Source organism: Echinops telfairi, unplaced genomic scaffold (genome assembly GCF_000313985.2).
Source record: "Echinops telfairi isolate 266 unplaced genomic scaffold, ASM31398v2 ScPeMD7_5592;HRSCAF=6446, whole genome shotgun sequence".
Lineage (NCBI taxonomy): Eukaryota > Metazoa > Chordata > Mammalia > Afrosoricida > Tenrecidae > Echinops > Echinops telfairi.
This window is the reverse complement of record NW_022109491.1, coordinates 44,323,816-44,338,136: the sequence shown is the minus strand read 5'-3', so window position 1 is coordinate 44,338,136 and position 14,321 is coordinate 44,323,816. Positions and strand designations below refer to the sequence as shown.

The 14,321-nt window shown below is 40.4% G+C and overlaps 1 protein-coding gene across 1 annotated transcript in view; it reads right to left on the bottom strand.

Annotated features, from left to right (window-relative positions):
• The window catches only part of PCSK2 (proprotein convertase subtilisin/kexin type 2), a 300,350-nt gene that overhangs the window by 129,908 nt on the left and 156,121 nt on the right, over nucleotides 1–14,321 (bottom strand). The window lies entirely within an intron of this gene.

The following is a 14,321-nucleotide window of genomic DNA, read 5'->3' as shown; positions in this document are numbered from 1 at the left end:
AGATTTTCATAAAATTTTATAGTTACAAGAGACAAGCCTAATTTTCTTGGCTAACAAATGAAGATGATATCTTATCCAAGTTGCTAGATGCCACCCAGTGAGAAAGGGGCATAGCCAATGATTGCACTTGGATAGCTGTCCTCTGGACGCATGTTTCCAACCAAACCACTTTCCTATAGAGACATTCCTTGTGTTACTAAGGTCCAGTGCTAAATGTATCTCTAGGTGAATTTGTAGTTAAGTTGGAACAGGTGGGAGACTAGGCTAGGAAACTTCACATTTCGTTACTCACTGGCTGTGAGAACGAGAGCAAATCATTGCTCTCTCTGATTTTCAGTTTTCCAGATGCAGGCGGTTAATATAAAAGTGCCTTCCTGATTGATGTAATATGAGTACTAAATGTGTTAACACATATAAAGTACCATAGCAACCTTATATACAACAGAAGAAAACAATGCTTGCCCTGCGCCACCCTCGCCGTTATTGCTATGCAAACCATTGTTGCAGCCCTTGTGTCAATCTATCTTGTTCGGGTCTCCCCCTTTTTCGCTGCCTCTCTATTTAACCAAGCACGATGTCCTTTTCCAGGGACTAGTCTCTCCTCACATGACGAAAGTCTGTGACTTGAGGTCTTGGCATCCTCTCTGCTCAGGAGCATTCTGCTGATACGTCTTTGTTCTTTTGGCAGTCCCTGGCATGCTCACTGTTCTTCACCAGCACCACAGTTCAAGCGCATACGTTCTACTGTAGGCCTCCTTATTCAACTTCACATGCATATGAGGCGATCAAAAATACCATGGTCAGGTGCACCTTAGTCGTCGAAGTAACATTCTTGCTTTTCCACACTTTAAAGATGCTTTTTTTAAGTGCAATGCTTGCTTGATATACTGACTGCTACTTCCATGCGCATTGATGGTGAATCCAAGCAAGATGAAATCCTTAGCGACTTTAATCTTTTCCCCATGTATCATGATGTGACTTATTGGAACATTCTTGTTTTCTTTGTATTAATTTGTAATCCTTATTGAAGGCTGCAATCCTTGATCTTCATTAGCAAGTACTTCAAGCTCTCCTCTCTTTCAACAAGCAAGGTTGTATCATCTGCATACAGCAGTTTGTTAATAAGCTTTCCTTCAATCCTGATATGCCATTTTCTTTTTCATATAGTCCAGCTACGCTGATTATTTGCTCAGCATAGATTAAGTATCACAGGAAGAAACGACCTTGACACACACCTTTCCTGATTTTAAACCATGCAGTATCTTCTTATTCTGTTTGTAGAACAGCCTCATGACCTATCTGTAGGTTCTACATGAGCACCAGATTGTGTTCTGGAAGTCCTGTTCTTCTCAAGGCTATGCAGAGTTTGCTATGATCCACACAGATCTTTACAGACCTTTGGCTCACAAATAAAACACAAGTGAACAAACACAAGTGAAAATATTCTCTGCTTTCAGCCGAGATCCCATCTGACATTAGCAATAATATGCCTTGCTCTACTTCCTTTTTTAAACCAGGCTTGAATTTCTGGCCGCTCCTTGTCTAATGGACTGCTGCAACCATGTTGAATGATTGTCAGCAAAATTTTACTTGAACATGATATCAGTGATATTGTTCTATAGTTTGTATATTCTGTTGGGTCATCTTTATTTGAGATTGGTATAAATATAGATCTCGTCCAGTCAGTTAGACAAGTAGGTGTCTTCCAAATTTCCTGTCACAGAAACTGATGTAGTATAGGATAATTGTGAGTGTTTTGAATGACTAATTTAAATGTATGCAAATATTGGTTATGGTCTTATTCACTGAGAAAGGACTCTTTGTAAGGTGGCAGGGTAAGATTACAGAAGGCTGTGGAGCACAGTGGAAGCCCATAATCCGTTTTCAGGATTCACACATAGATTAAGCCTCTGGAGAATCCCCTCCGACCATAGCTGAGGAACGTGAATAGCCTTGTTATCAGGCAGACCATTGTAAAGTTGATTACGGCAGATGTAGTTCGGTTAAAATGTAAAATCTTATCATTTAATCTCTCTTGACCCATTTTAAATTTGCTTCATCTTTTAAAAAAGATGTTTGTTTTTTTCAGAAATGTTTTTCTATATGTGAAATACGGGATAGGAACATTCCGAGAAACAGTAACTGGATTAATGGTTCCTTGGTTGTAAGGCAGGAAAGTTGGGAAGAAATGGAGAGCTAACACCAATGAGAAGAAGAATAGAAAAATGGTCTAGGATTGATTGTCATATGATCATACAACTCTTCTTGATATGGCTGACCTATCGAATTGTATGATATGGGATTTATTTATCAATAAAACTGTTTTAAAATATGCTGTCTGGTTACCACCTTAGTGCTCTAAGGGATTGGCTCTTTTCCACTCAGTCTTCTGGAACACTCTTTGCCAGTTATAAAGAGAGTATATGTGAGTTATGGTGGAGAAGAGAAGGAAGGGGTGATTCAGGACCTCCACAAGAATAACATCAATGTCTTTAGCATTCTGGAAAGTTCAATTTATACTTTTTGAATGAGACAAAAAAACCAATGTTCATACCAATGATGTCAATAATTATTATATTTCTGTGATTTCAAAACAGGTCTCACCATAACACCATGATGCTAAAGAATGTTACTGTGAGCCAAACTCGAATAGGGCTTCAGATGGTAATTATTGGTTAGTAATTAAGGGTTCTTTTCTTGTGGAAAATAATTTCCTGTAGGATAGGTGTCAGCGGGGTTATCATGGTTGAGAAACTAGTCTTATTTCGATGTCACACATGTTTTCTGGGTGGGTCAGGTGGGATGGGAAATTATGCTTTGCCAAAGCACCAGCTTGCTCACATATATGAAGGTCAGGAGAAACTGACCCTTAGACAAGCACTTGTGAGCAAGTGATTTTATAAGGACATGCTCCCAGGGGAAAGCAGTAAGGAGAGGAGGAATCAGGAATGGGTGGTAGGGGAAGCCAAGCTAAGATGTTGTGTTAGGCTGTGTTTTCTAGAAAAGATAACTCATTAAAGTATATGTCTATATAGATAGATAAGTATCTATTTCTATCTCTATATACTTATATCAAGGAAATCACACAGTTGTAGAAGTGGGCAAGTTCAATCTGGTCAAAGTTTGCGAGTCAAATGTTAAGCTGCAGACTTTCCCTTCCAGGGCTGTAGAAGATGAAACAGGAAGATGAACCAGGAGACAGGAAGATCACAGATTGGTAGAGGTGGAGGCACAGCAGCATCTAAGTCAAGCTGGTGGTTACAGAGTTAAATGAATCCAACATCTGTAAGCAATATGGCAGACTGCTGATAGCTCTTAGTCAGCAGGCAATATGGCAGGTTGATGAGAGAGCTTGCAAAGGAACAGGCCACATTCCCCGTAAGACTCCCTTCCAGTTGCATCAGGCTGTGACCTGAGTAAGAGGATAGGATTTCACTAATTTTCCCACAATGATAATCTTCCCACAGCTGTTTGGCTACTCATAGCAGAACCATTATGGAGTTGATTACATTATATTAGATCATATCATTGGGGAGGCTCCAACTGCCAAACAGAATTCATACCCACCCACTCAGCTGAAAAAAATCCCATCACAGATATACTCTCAGGCAAAATATTGCATCCATCTTCTACCTTCAAGCTAGCCATGGCAGGTAAGCCCTCTCATTTTTAAAAAGCCTCTGATACTTCAACTGGTCCTTTGAAGAGTGTCTTAATATTGTCTCATTTTGATCAAGCTCTTGTCAGTTTTCATGGGACCCTCCTCAGTATCGAGTAGCACTGTGCTCCACGGGGTTTACATTGATGGTAATTTTATGGAAGTAGATTGCTAGGGCATTCTTCCATGATGGACCTGGGTAGATTTAAACCACCAACCCTTTGGGAGGTAGTTGAACATAACTGTTTGAACTGTAGTTGTCCTTGCAGTGACTTATAGCTGGGGCTCTAGTGAATATATGCCCTTCTCTTTATTGGTAACAAGACATGGTGGGTACTGTAGATGACCACACACACTGGGCTGGGGGTGTATCTGCCACTCTCTGCATTCGGTGATTGGATCTGGCCAGATCTTTGTCAGATCCAACTGACTAAGGAAGAACTATTTCAAGAACCCGAAGACAAGGAGAAAGTGAAAACCAGTACCACCCCATTAAGTCCAACATGGTAGTACATGCAAGTAAATTTTTTCTGAAGATAATTCAAAAGCAATTGCACCAGTTCATTAACAGGGAACTACCAGAATATCAAGTCAGATTCAAAAGAGAATGAGGAACAAAATATTTCATTGCTGATGTCAGATGAGTCTTGGGTGAGAGCAGGGAATATTAGCGGTTTACTGTGCTTTATTGATTATAAAAAGGCATTCAACTATGTGAATTTTAATAAATTACAGATAATTGCAAATCTGGATATGGATAATTGCAATTTTCGTTGCAAAGAATGGAAAGTCCAAAATGCTGAATTGTGTTCATGCGGCCCTCTTCCATTGATGAAAAGGTGATCAAATGGCAGAACAAGGGGATGCTTCATATTTATCAGGAAAGATACTTGTCAGGGTCTTGTCCTTTCATCACACTTATTGAATCGGTGTGCAAAGTAAATAATTTTGAGACGCTGGACTATAGGAAGAGGAACACAGCACTAGGCTTGGCGGAAGGCTTAAGAGCCGGGGTTTTGCAGATGGCACAAGGAAAGAGTACTTGAAGCACTTGCTGCTGAAAATAACGTGGAGGAGAGCATCGTGCTGGGTAAAGTAGAGGGTCAATGAAAAAGAGGACGGCACTCAATGAATGGCCTGGCACAGCGACTGCAACAAGGGGCTCAAACATAGCAACTCGCTTGAGCATGGTGCACCACATGCCCTTGTATGTTGGGCTGCCAGGAGTCAGAACTGATTGAAAACCACTGACAACAACAACAGGTGCAACTGTCCCATCGTACCTGCAGCAAAGCCTTACCGGCAAATCAATTATTTGTAAGATTCATCCACTTTAAGCAAGTCACAGGCACAGCCTTTTGGTTCTGGTATAGAAACCCAAAGAAGAAACTTGTTGAAATATTTCACATCTTAGAAATTCAGGGAGGATATGCTGATGCTGAAGAAGAGAATGGGAAAGAAAGAAAGGCAGCATAGAAGTCATTTTTCAAATATCTATCTGCATAAATGACCTGTGACATGTGATGCAACATAAACATAACTAGGCTACCTTCTGAACATGAGTGCTTGGTGGTAAAATACAAAGTCCTAGCGGTCTCATTACCACCCACCCAGCCACCATTGTGTCATTTATTTATAGAATTCTGAAGTAAAGTCTTGGGAATGAGGCCTCCAGCTGATTTTCCCATGAATCCAAAAAATCCGAGGACCACATCTTTGTTTTCAAGTCACTTAAATTCTTAAAGGATCAGACAGGAGACTTGGAGTGAAGGATTGCTTTTGGTAGGCTGTTTTTCGTCTAGGTTTCTTAAAGGAACAACTAATTATAATACTATATCACTCAGCTGTTCAATATCATATAAATCAAACTTCTTGATGAATTCACATGAATTGATTCAAGAAAATACGTCCATTCCTCATTTGGCATGTTGCTGCTCATTCTTCAAAGGTATGTAAATATTCTTTTTTCTTAACTTTTAGGGAAAACTTGGTTGTTCTTACTGCTGTGTTTCCATATTGGACTGTTTTTAGTTCTAGAACACCGAGGAGCTCATTATAAGGTAATTATACAATTACAGATGTACCCCCCCGCCCCCACTACTGAATTCTGAACTCCCTGGGGGCAGGAACTGGATTTTTTCACATTTTATAATCCAGGTCCCTAGTACAGTATCTGATACATAGTAGGGACTCGATGCAGGGAAAAATAAAACAAAACAGTTGAGCAATTTGGGAACATCAGTTGGCCAGATTATTTCCTTTCAACTGTACCTGTTTTCTATAACTAAATAAGTAATTTCATTTCAATTTAATAAGATTTTATTTTATTTCCCCCCATTTTTTATAGCAAAAATATGTTACGGTAAAATGGAAAAAAATTTAACTTGTTGATTGTGTTCAGATGAAAGCCATTTACTAACGGTCTGTCAAAATGATTTTTAGAAAAAGCTCTTGTGTTCCCAGGGTTCATCCTGGCCTCTGAAGCGCTAACACTGATGAGTGAAAAGAAGAAAGACGGCCCTTCTTTTCAAAAAGACACAAAGGTTATTTTAACCTCCTTTTTCGTATGAAATATTAATATGCTTACTTAAATATTAATAGGTCTTAGAACCCGTCGTGATCAATACTTCACGGCCTCTGAGTCACGCAGGGCTGGCAAACGCACACATTTCCAGACGTCATTCTTTTATTAGGTGCCCACATGCGGCCTGAAGCTCTGGGGCACACTGTCAAGCTCAAAGCCTTTTTTCCCAGGTGCAGCCTTGACAGCCCTTCAGAGTACCCCAAAGGCCGTTCTTCACACACAGCCACCTATCAGGGGTCCATCAAAAGAACTGAAACAGGCTCATAAGGGTGGATTTTTTTCCTACCATAAGAACTTACACTAGTTAAAGGACATCCCTAGGGCATGCATAATGTTCTAAATTTTGAATGAGACCAAAGAATGTAGTTTTTTTTCCTATTGGCAAACTTATATTCCCATCCATCTTTGAGGTATAGACAATAAAGAAACAGCAGTTGGTTATCTATAGGTAGATAGTGTACACTGAAACCCATACTGTCCTCCAAATGTTCAGCTATGGGTCTTTTGAAAAAAGATTTCCCCCCAACATATCATACAATTTAATAGTTTACTCATTTTAAGAATTGTGCACTAGTTGCCACAATCAATTTCAGAACATTTTCTTCTTTCTCGTTGTTAGCTCCTCATTTCCCCTGACCTCACCTGCCATTTCTCTAAACCAAAAAGCCAAACACTGCCATTGAGTTGATGCTGACTCATAGTGACAATATAGGACAGTGTTGAACTGCCCCGGTGAATTTCCAAGACAGTGTAACTCTTAATGGGAGTAGAAAGCCCTTTCTTTCTCCTGCAGTAGGTGATTTTGAACTACTGACCTTGTGGCTAGCAGCCCAACGTGTAACCACTAAGCCACCAGAGTTAGGTTAAAATCTAACATCTTATCATTTGACCTTCCCTTTGACCCATTTTAAAGTTGTTCCAGTTTTTAACATTTTCTGCTGTCTTTTCGATTGAGGTTTTTTGTTTTTGTTTGTCATTGTCGATTTCACTTGTTAGTGTCTTCTTTGTGTCAGAAGGGTGATCAAATGGTACAATGTTCCAATGTAACCTAACTACATCGGCCACAATCTACTTGACAATGTTCTCTATTTGAAAACAGTATTATTCTATTGCTCTGTACAAATCATGAGGCCAAACCCACAGTCAATAGGTGGGAAATAGAATTTATCTCTTTAGACGAGGTCCTACAGAACCATATGGCAGAAGTTATAGATCGACACTAATGAAGTCATTGTTTACATTTGTTGCACTCACAAAGAATTCATGGAAAACTGGGCCTTAAGGGGTCCTGTGAATCCAGGCTTACTCTCAGCAAGACTTTGGAGCAACTTTAAGATGCAAAAAGATGGAGGCCTTCGTGCAAGAAGTGGTCTCTCTCTTGACTATCTGGGCTCTGCTGCTCCTCACTTTAATTTCTTGGGCCTGAAGAAACCGCATTTGGAGAAGCTAGTTGCCACCTTATATTCTCTTTACCTCCTTTAGAATGGGCTCATGAACCTGGGCTGATTCTCAGCACAGGACTTCGAAGCTGCATAAGAGGCTAGAACATGGAGGCTCTGGATAAGAAATGGCCTCCCCCTCAGCCACCAGGGCTCTGTTGCTCCTCTCTATAATTGCCTTGGGCCTGCAGGAAAACTTGTGGAATAGACAGTTGCTACCTTACACCCTCTTCCCTTATTTTAGAATTGGCTCTCCTTTTGAATAGTGACTAGTATCATTTTAGTAGGAAGATTATGGTAGAGAAGATATTAGATCAGAAATTCAATCTGGGGCATTGTCTTCACTAGATCCCTGACAATCAGCAATGGGTCTTTACCTTAATTTCTGGTAGCTTGTATGTCATTTTTCAAAGTCTTTGATTAAGCTTTTGGCCAGAACTCTTCTGGTTTCTCCATCTTATCCTGATCCAGGTCATAAACGCTTTTACTACTTTTATAATTCAGAGTTCAGAGGAGGGCACTGGGTGCTCAAGGATGTTTCTTAGAAGACTAGGGTACACCTGACCCAAGCCCTAGTATTTTCAATTGCATCCGGTGCTTGTGAAAGTTGAGAATTGACTAAGGAAGACTGAAGAAGAATCAATGCATTTGGAAGCTGGTACTGGCAAAGAAAATTGAAAGTACCATGATGGAAAAAAAGAACAAACAAATCTGTGTTGGAAGATGTACAACCAGAATGCTTCTTAAAAGAGAGGATACGGAGACTTTGCCTCATGTGTTTTGGACATGTTTTCAGAAGAGACCCGTCCTCAGAAAAGGGCATCATGCTTGGTAAAGTGATGGGCAGTGAAAAGGGGGAAGACTCTCAACAAGATGGACCAGCACAGTGGTTACAACAATGGACCCAGACAATGACTGCACAAGGACCACGCAGTGCTTCCTTCTGCTGTACATAGAGTCACTATGAGTCAGATTCGACTCGATTGCACTTAATTCAGTCCATATTCAGTCCATCCTTGAGCACCCAGTGCCCTCCTACAGATGTTACGACAAGGGAGCCAAGTATTAACCCCCAGCCCTAAAACCGTCCACCCATTCATACTCTCCGGACATAGCTCTCAAGCAGTGATTGACAGGAGCTGCTGGATAACTCGGGCCAAGCTGGGTCTACACAGTCGGCCTGCTCCTCTTTCTAGTGGCATTACTGTTCTCCTCTCTGGGTGTTTCCTTCAAACCAGAACCCAAACCAAGCCTGGGCAAACACTAAAAACAAAACAATACAAGAGCTGCTGTGCCACTGAGTCACGGGGATCCCATAGGTGTCAGAGATGAACTGCACCTCACCTCAGGGGTTTTCAGTGACTGTTTTTTCAGAAAGAGGCCGGGTGGGCACCTCTGGATGGATTTGAATCTACAACCTTCATTCACTCTTTGCACTACCCAGGAATAAACTATGCGCCTGTCTTGGATCTACTTCTGAGAAAACTCAAAACCCCAGAGAGGAGGTTTCTTTGGATTTCATAAAATCATTAGTATTTCTGGGTCATAGCAGCCTCCACAGAGAAGATTTTTGAAGTAAAGCAGATGCACTGCTGTTCTACTCGTGCTCTGCACACTTTCACATACACCACGTTCCACAAGTTCATGGAGAAGTCCTCCTCTATTTCACGAATCACATACTCCCCCCTTTTCCCACTGTGCTCATCACTGGCCTGGGAGCTGCATGGTCAAGCGCATCCACCACTCCAAATCTGACTACCCCCCTGCTGTAATCCAAATCTTATACATGTGTGTATAAGACCTCAACATATCTGGAAATTAGTTTTCTCTTTCTCACACACCAGGGCTCAATAAACAGTGATTTCATGAAATCAGAGAATTTCTCCACATCATGTTCACTGAGAAGAAGGAATACAGGTGGCTCTGATTTTAACATGGTCTGAGAGAGCTTCTTGACCCATGGTGAATTACCCAGCAAGCAAGGCAAACATTCTCATCATGCTTACTGTGTATTTGTCCCTGTCGGGGATTAAACAGTTAAAAAGAGGCTTGAATTTGTTGGGGATTAAGCAGTTGAAAAGAGGCTTGAATTCTGTAGGAAAGTGTTGTGGGGTGGGGAAACATGGAGCTGGCCAAGCCATGCCTAGAATCAGAATCTTTGATGAGAAAAAACCATGAAATTATTCACCACAGATTAGCATGTAGGCACAAAGTCAACCCTTGTTTACCTTGCTTGCTGAGTAATTCAACCTTGTTCTTGGTCAATAGCTACTTCCACTTATTACCACTTAAGATGGATAAAGGAAAATTTCAATTATTTGGAATAGTGAGATTTTACAAGTGGGACTGGATTCCTCAGATTAAATTCAACATCCATAAAATTATAGAGTAATAATAAAAATGGAGCGATTGCTATCCATGAAGGTTTGTTGAATTAAATCGACACTAATGATTTATATTTATATATTCATGTTCATTTTTCACGGTGTCTTAACTGTAAGGTAAAGCACCGAGAAATAACATGGAACAATCGCTACATTCCTTCTCTTTTAACATACAGAATACTGAAGCCTCAGAAATGATTCTGCTGTTGAGAACGCTGAATGTCATGTGATTACAAAGACATTTTTTTAGTCTTGTTTGTAAACGTCTGGTAGAGTTTTTACTTCATGGAAAACAATTAGCAGCAAGGAGTTTTCTCCATATAGCACATCGTTCTTTTAACCTTCAATGTATTTCATAGTCATCTTGTCTGCAGCAGGTGTTTCAGTGCCCAGACCATGCTCCTTTGGCTGGATACCCTCCGGACACTTGGGGAGCTCTAAGGGCCAAGGTCTGCATATCCTTGCCCAGGGTCAAGGGCAGCTACTCTGTCTTCTCCAGTCCAAAAGCAGGTAGGAAGTGCTTGGTGTTAAGACTCTCAGGGACCAATCTTCAGTCAACTCCTGATGAGAGTTAGTACATAAATACCCCAATTTTGTACTGCTCCTGCCTGAAAACCTTTGCCACTGTACTGCCAGAGATTCCCAGCAGGACTAAGCTCCAGTTGCCCCCTGACGTTACTGGCTGCCTTCCCTGGCTGATTTCATTCCTCCTTCCTCAACTTGTACTCAAAGCCTCGTCTCAAGGGCTGTTTCTGGAGGAACTCAAACAAAGACCTCCAAAAGAGCATTTCATTGACAGAGCGCGGGGCTACCTCATCATGTCCAAGTGACTAGGCCACTTAAAACAGAGCAAAGCTGCCTGTTAATCCTTTGCTCAAATGCTGTTTGAGCTGGTCACTGTATACTGGTTTTCTTGCTCTCTGGGCAAGTCTATTTTATTTACAATCCTCATTCTTCTAATATTAGTGTAAACTTTAAAATTTAAAATTAAGAAGGTAAATGTAATTAGTGACATGAAAGTTAGCACTCTTAACTCTACATAGACTGAGAGAGACACCGGGACTAGTAGAAACCTGGTTCTAGTTCTCTGTGAGATATTTGGACATTAAGTTTTCTTACCTATTTAACAATACAGACACACTTCATAGCTATTTCTCTGTGTATGTGTGCATGCGTGTATATATCTAAATTTCCTTGTAAGGTTCCACATGTTTAATAAATGATGGTGGTTTAGACTTTTGTTCTAGATGGGAATTACCAAGACGTGCAGTTTGGACAGAATGATTCATAATTTCTGCTCAATGCTCAGAATCTAGATCATTTGCTACCACAGATGTTGTCATCTCATCTACAACTTTATCTGCCAAATGGCCATCAACACTCTTCTTTTAAAAAAATTATGTGTTTATTTTTTAGCACTCTTCTTGACCATTCTTAGATAAAGAGAACTCAGTACTTCCTGGGAGGGCTAATTCCATTTACTTATTATTTTTAGCCAGTAGAGAGTTCTTCCTTAAATTACACTAAAATATTCCCTCTGCTGTGGCGATTTTCATGGAGGAAATCTCCAAAACAGTTCATGTGTTATATTACATGGAGACTTTGATGTTTTAAGAACATACTTAATGGGCCTCTTCAGTTCTCTTTAGTGTAAGCACTTCCACGCTGTGGTTTGGAGTTTCTTCACCACCTTTGTCACTTCTTATCTAGAGTTCTCCCTTTTAGAGACAGAACTTGTTGGAAACAGCCTACTTTTTTATTTTTTATTTTTTAATTTTATTTTTTAACATTTTATTAGGGGCTCATACAACTGTTATCCCAATCCATATACACATCAATTGTGTAAAGCGCATTTGCACATCGTTTCTCAAAACATTTTCTCTCCATTTAAACCCCCGACATTAGGTCCTCATTTTCCCCCTCCCTCCCCGCTCCCCCCTCCCGCATGAGCCCTTGATAGTTTATAAATGGGTATTTTGTCATATCTTGCCCTGTCCGACGTCTCCCTTCATCCACTTTTCGGTTGTCTGTCCCCCAGGGAGGAGGTCACACACAGTTCCATGTAATCGGTTCCCTCTTTCCTACCCATTCTCCCTTTACCCTCCCTGTTTTTCCACTCACACCACTGGTCCTATAGGGCTCATCCGTCCTGGATTCCCTGTATTTTCAGTTCCCATCTGTACCAACAGCCTACTTTTTTAGCAAATGAAATTATGACATTGTGGCAGTTACATAATCTCCTGTCAACTTGAGCAAAGGGGTGGAGTCTAGCCTGTCAAACAGGTCATAGTCAATGGTGCCTCTGTGTGGGCATGGCCTTCTCTTGAGGATTCTGGGAACTTCTGTCTTCCTTCCTGGAGGTGGGACACACACTCTCCCTGTGAGACATTCTTGTTGACAAGCCAGATGGAGCTATGCTGATGACAGCCAGAGCCCTGGAGCTGGAGGAGCCACGTGGAGACCCATGCCAGCATTGAGATACTTCCACTGCCATTGGATTCACAAGACTTTCCATTCATTGGCTTGTGAGCTTCCTGCATTCAGCATCATGGCATGTGTTGTATGAGTCTGAAGAATTTATACACTGGTATTGGACATATGGCTAATATCGGATTATGGACTTCATCTGGACTGGGCTGGGATATTTTCTTAATATACAATTACTCTTTGATATAAAGCTCTCATACACATATGAATGTCTATGAATTTGTTTCTAGAGTCAACCTGGACTAACACAGACATAGTCATGAGGTCATATTATATTGCTGTTAAAGTCATATTTCACAACACAGGAAGAGTTCATTAAGTGGAATAGGGGACTAATGAATGTATAAAGAGCCCAATTTGAAAAAAATCATAAATGTACATGTAGAACTGAAATTCCAAATATCTGTCAATATGTAAAGAATGGTGCCATTATGGCTAATTGTAAATCTCCCTGATGCGTTTCCAAATTTTCTACAGTGTGCATTTATAGTTTAATTAGGAAAAACATTCAAAAGACCCTAGTATTCATAGAACTCATAGAGCGCTTCTGATCTATTCTGCAAGTTGCAGATTTGAGGGAAACTGACACTTCATTTGACCCTTCACTCAGGTTAGATTAGGATTATTGACAGGTGAATCACACTGTGGGCTACACTGACCTGCCGTTCAGCTTGGCTTCTGCAGATTTTTCTTTTCAGTATCATTTACTATGTCTTTTAAACCTGGTAACTGGCACTGGGAGCAGCAGAAATGCCAGGGCTGGGTGAGAGCAGGGAAGAACATCAGTCCCATGTACATGGCCTTCCTGGGAGCTTGAAGGCGTGAACTTTTGGCAATTTGTGCAGGAAGGGAACTTATGACGATCAGCTTTACAGTCCAATTGGCAGCCAGCCTGCTTTGAAGATTCCTGAGTTGGGACAAGATAGAAGAACACTGCTTCACCAGAGCAGTGGCTCACTTTGGCTGTCTTTAATGAAGATGGAGGCAAGGATGACCAGATTTCTTCTCATGTACTTTGGACACGCTGTCATGAGGGACCAGTCCTTAGGGAAAGACATCATATAAAGTGGAGGGGCAGGGACAAAGAGGAAGGCTCTGGATGGAATGGATTGACACAATGGTTGAAAGAGTGGGCTCAGAGATAAGAACAATTGGGCGGATAGCACAGGACTAGGCGGTGTTTTGTTCTAATATACGCAGTGTTGCTATGAGTCAGAACTGACTTAATGGCACCTCACAACAACAACAATAATGTAGATGGATGGATACCTGAAGGCATAATTGTTAATGTGCTTAGTTTCTAATAGAAAAGCTGGTGAATCTAACCCACTCAGCCACTTTTTTTTCCTTTTTAAAGCAGCTTTATTTTTTTTACTCCAGATTTAGCATATTTGGGATTATTTTAAGATATGTAAAATGGATTGAACTTGATTAACAGTATATCAAATGTATGACGTATGTGTCTGATACAATCATAGAATCATAAAAATATCACTTTCAAATTCAATATGAATTTGAAATGCGTAACTATGCATCCATTTATTAATTTACTGCAAAAATTTTAATCTCTAGAATCATCAAAGACAGTATTAGGTACATTCCTAAAAGGCACAATAGCTGGAAATTAAAAAGTTAAAAACAAAAAGTATTTTAGTAACATTGAAAGTAAAGCTTTATAGATTTTTTAAAAATAATACTCATTAAGAAACAATAATCAGCAAGCTATGACAAAATAACAATTTATAAACTATCAAGGGCTCATGAAGGAG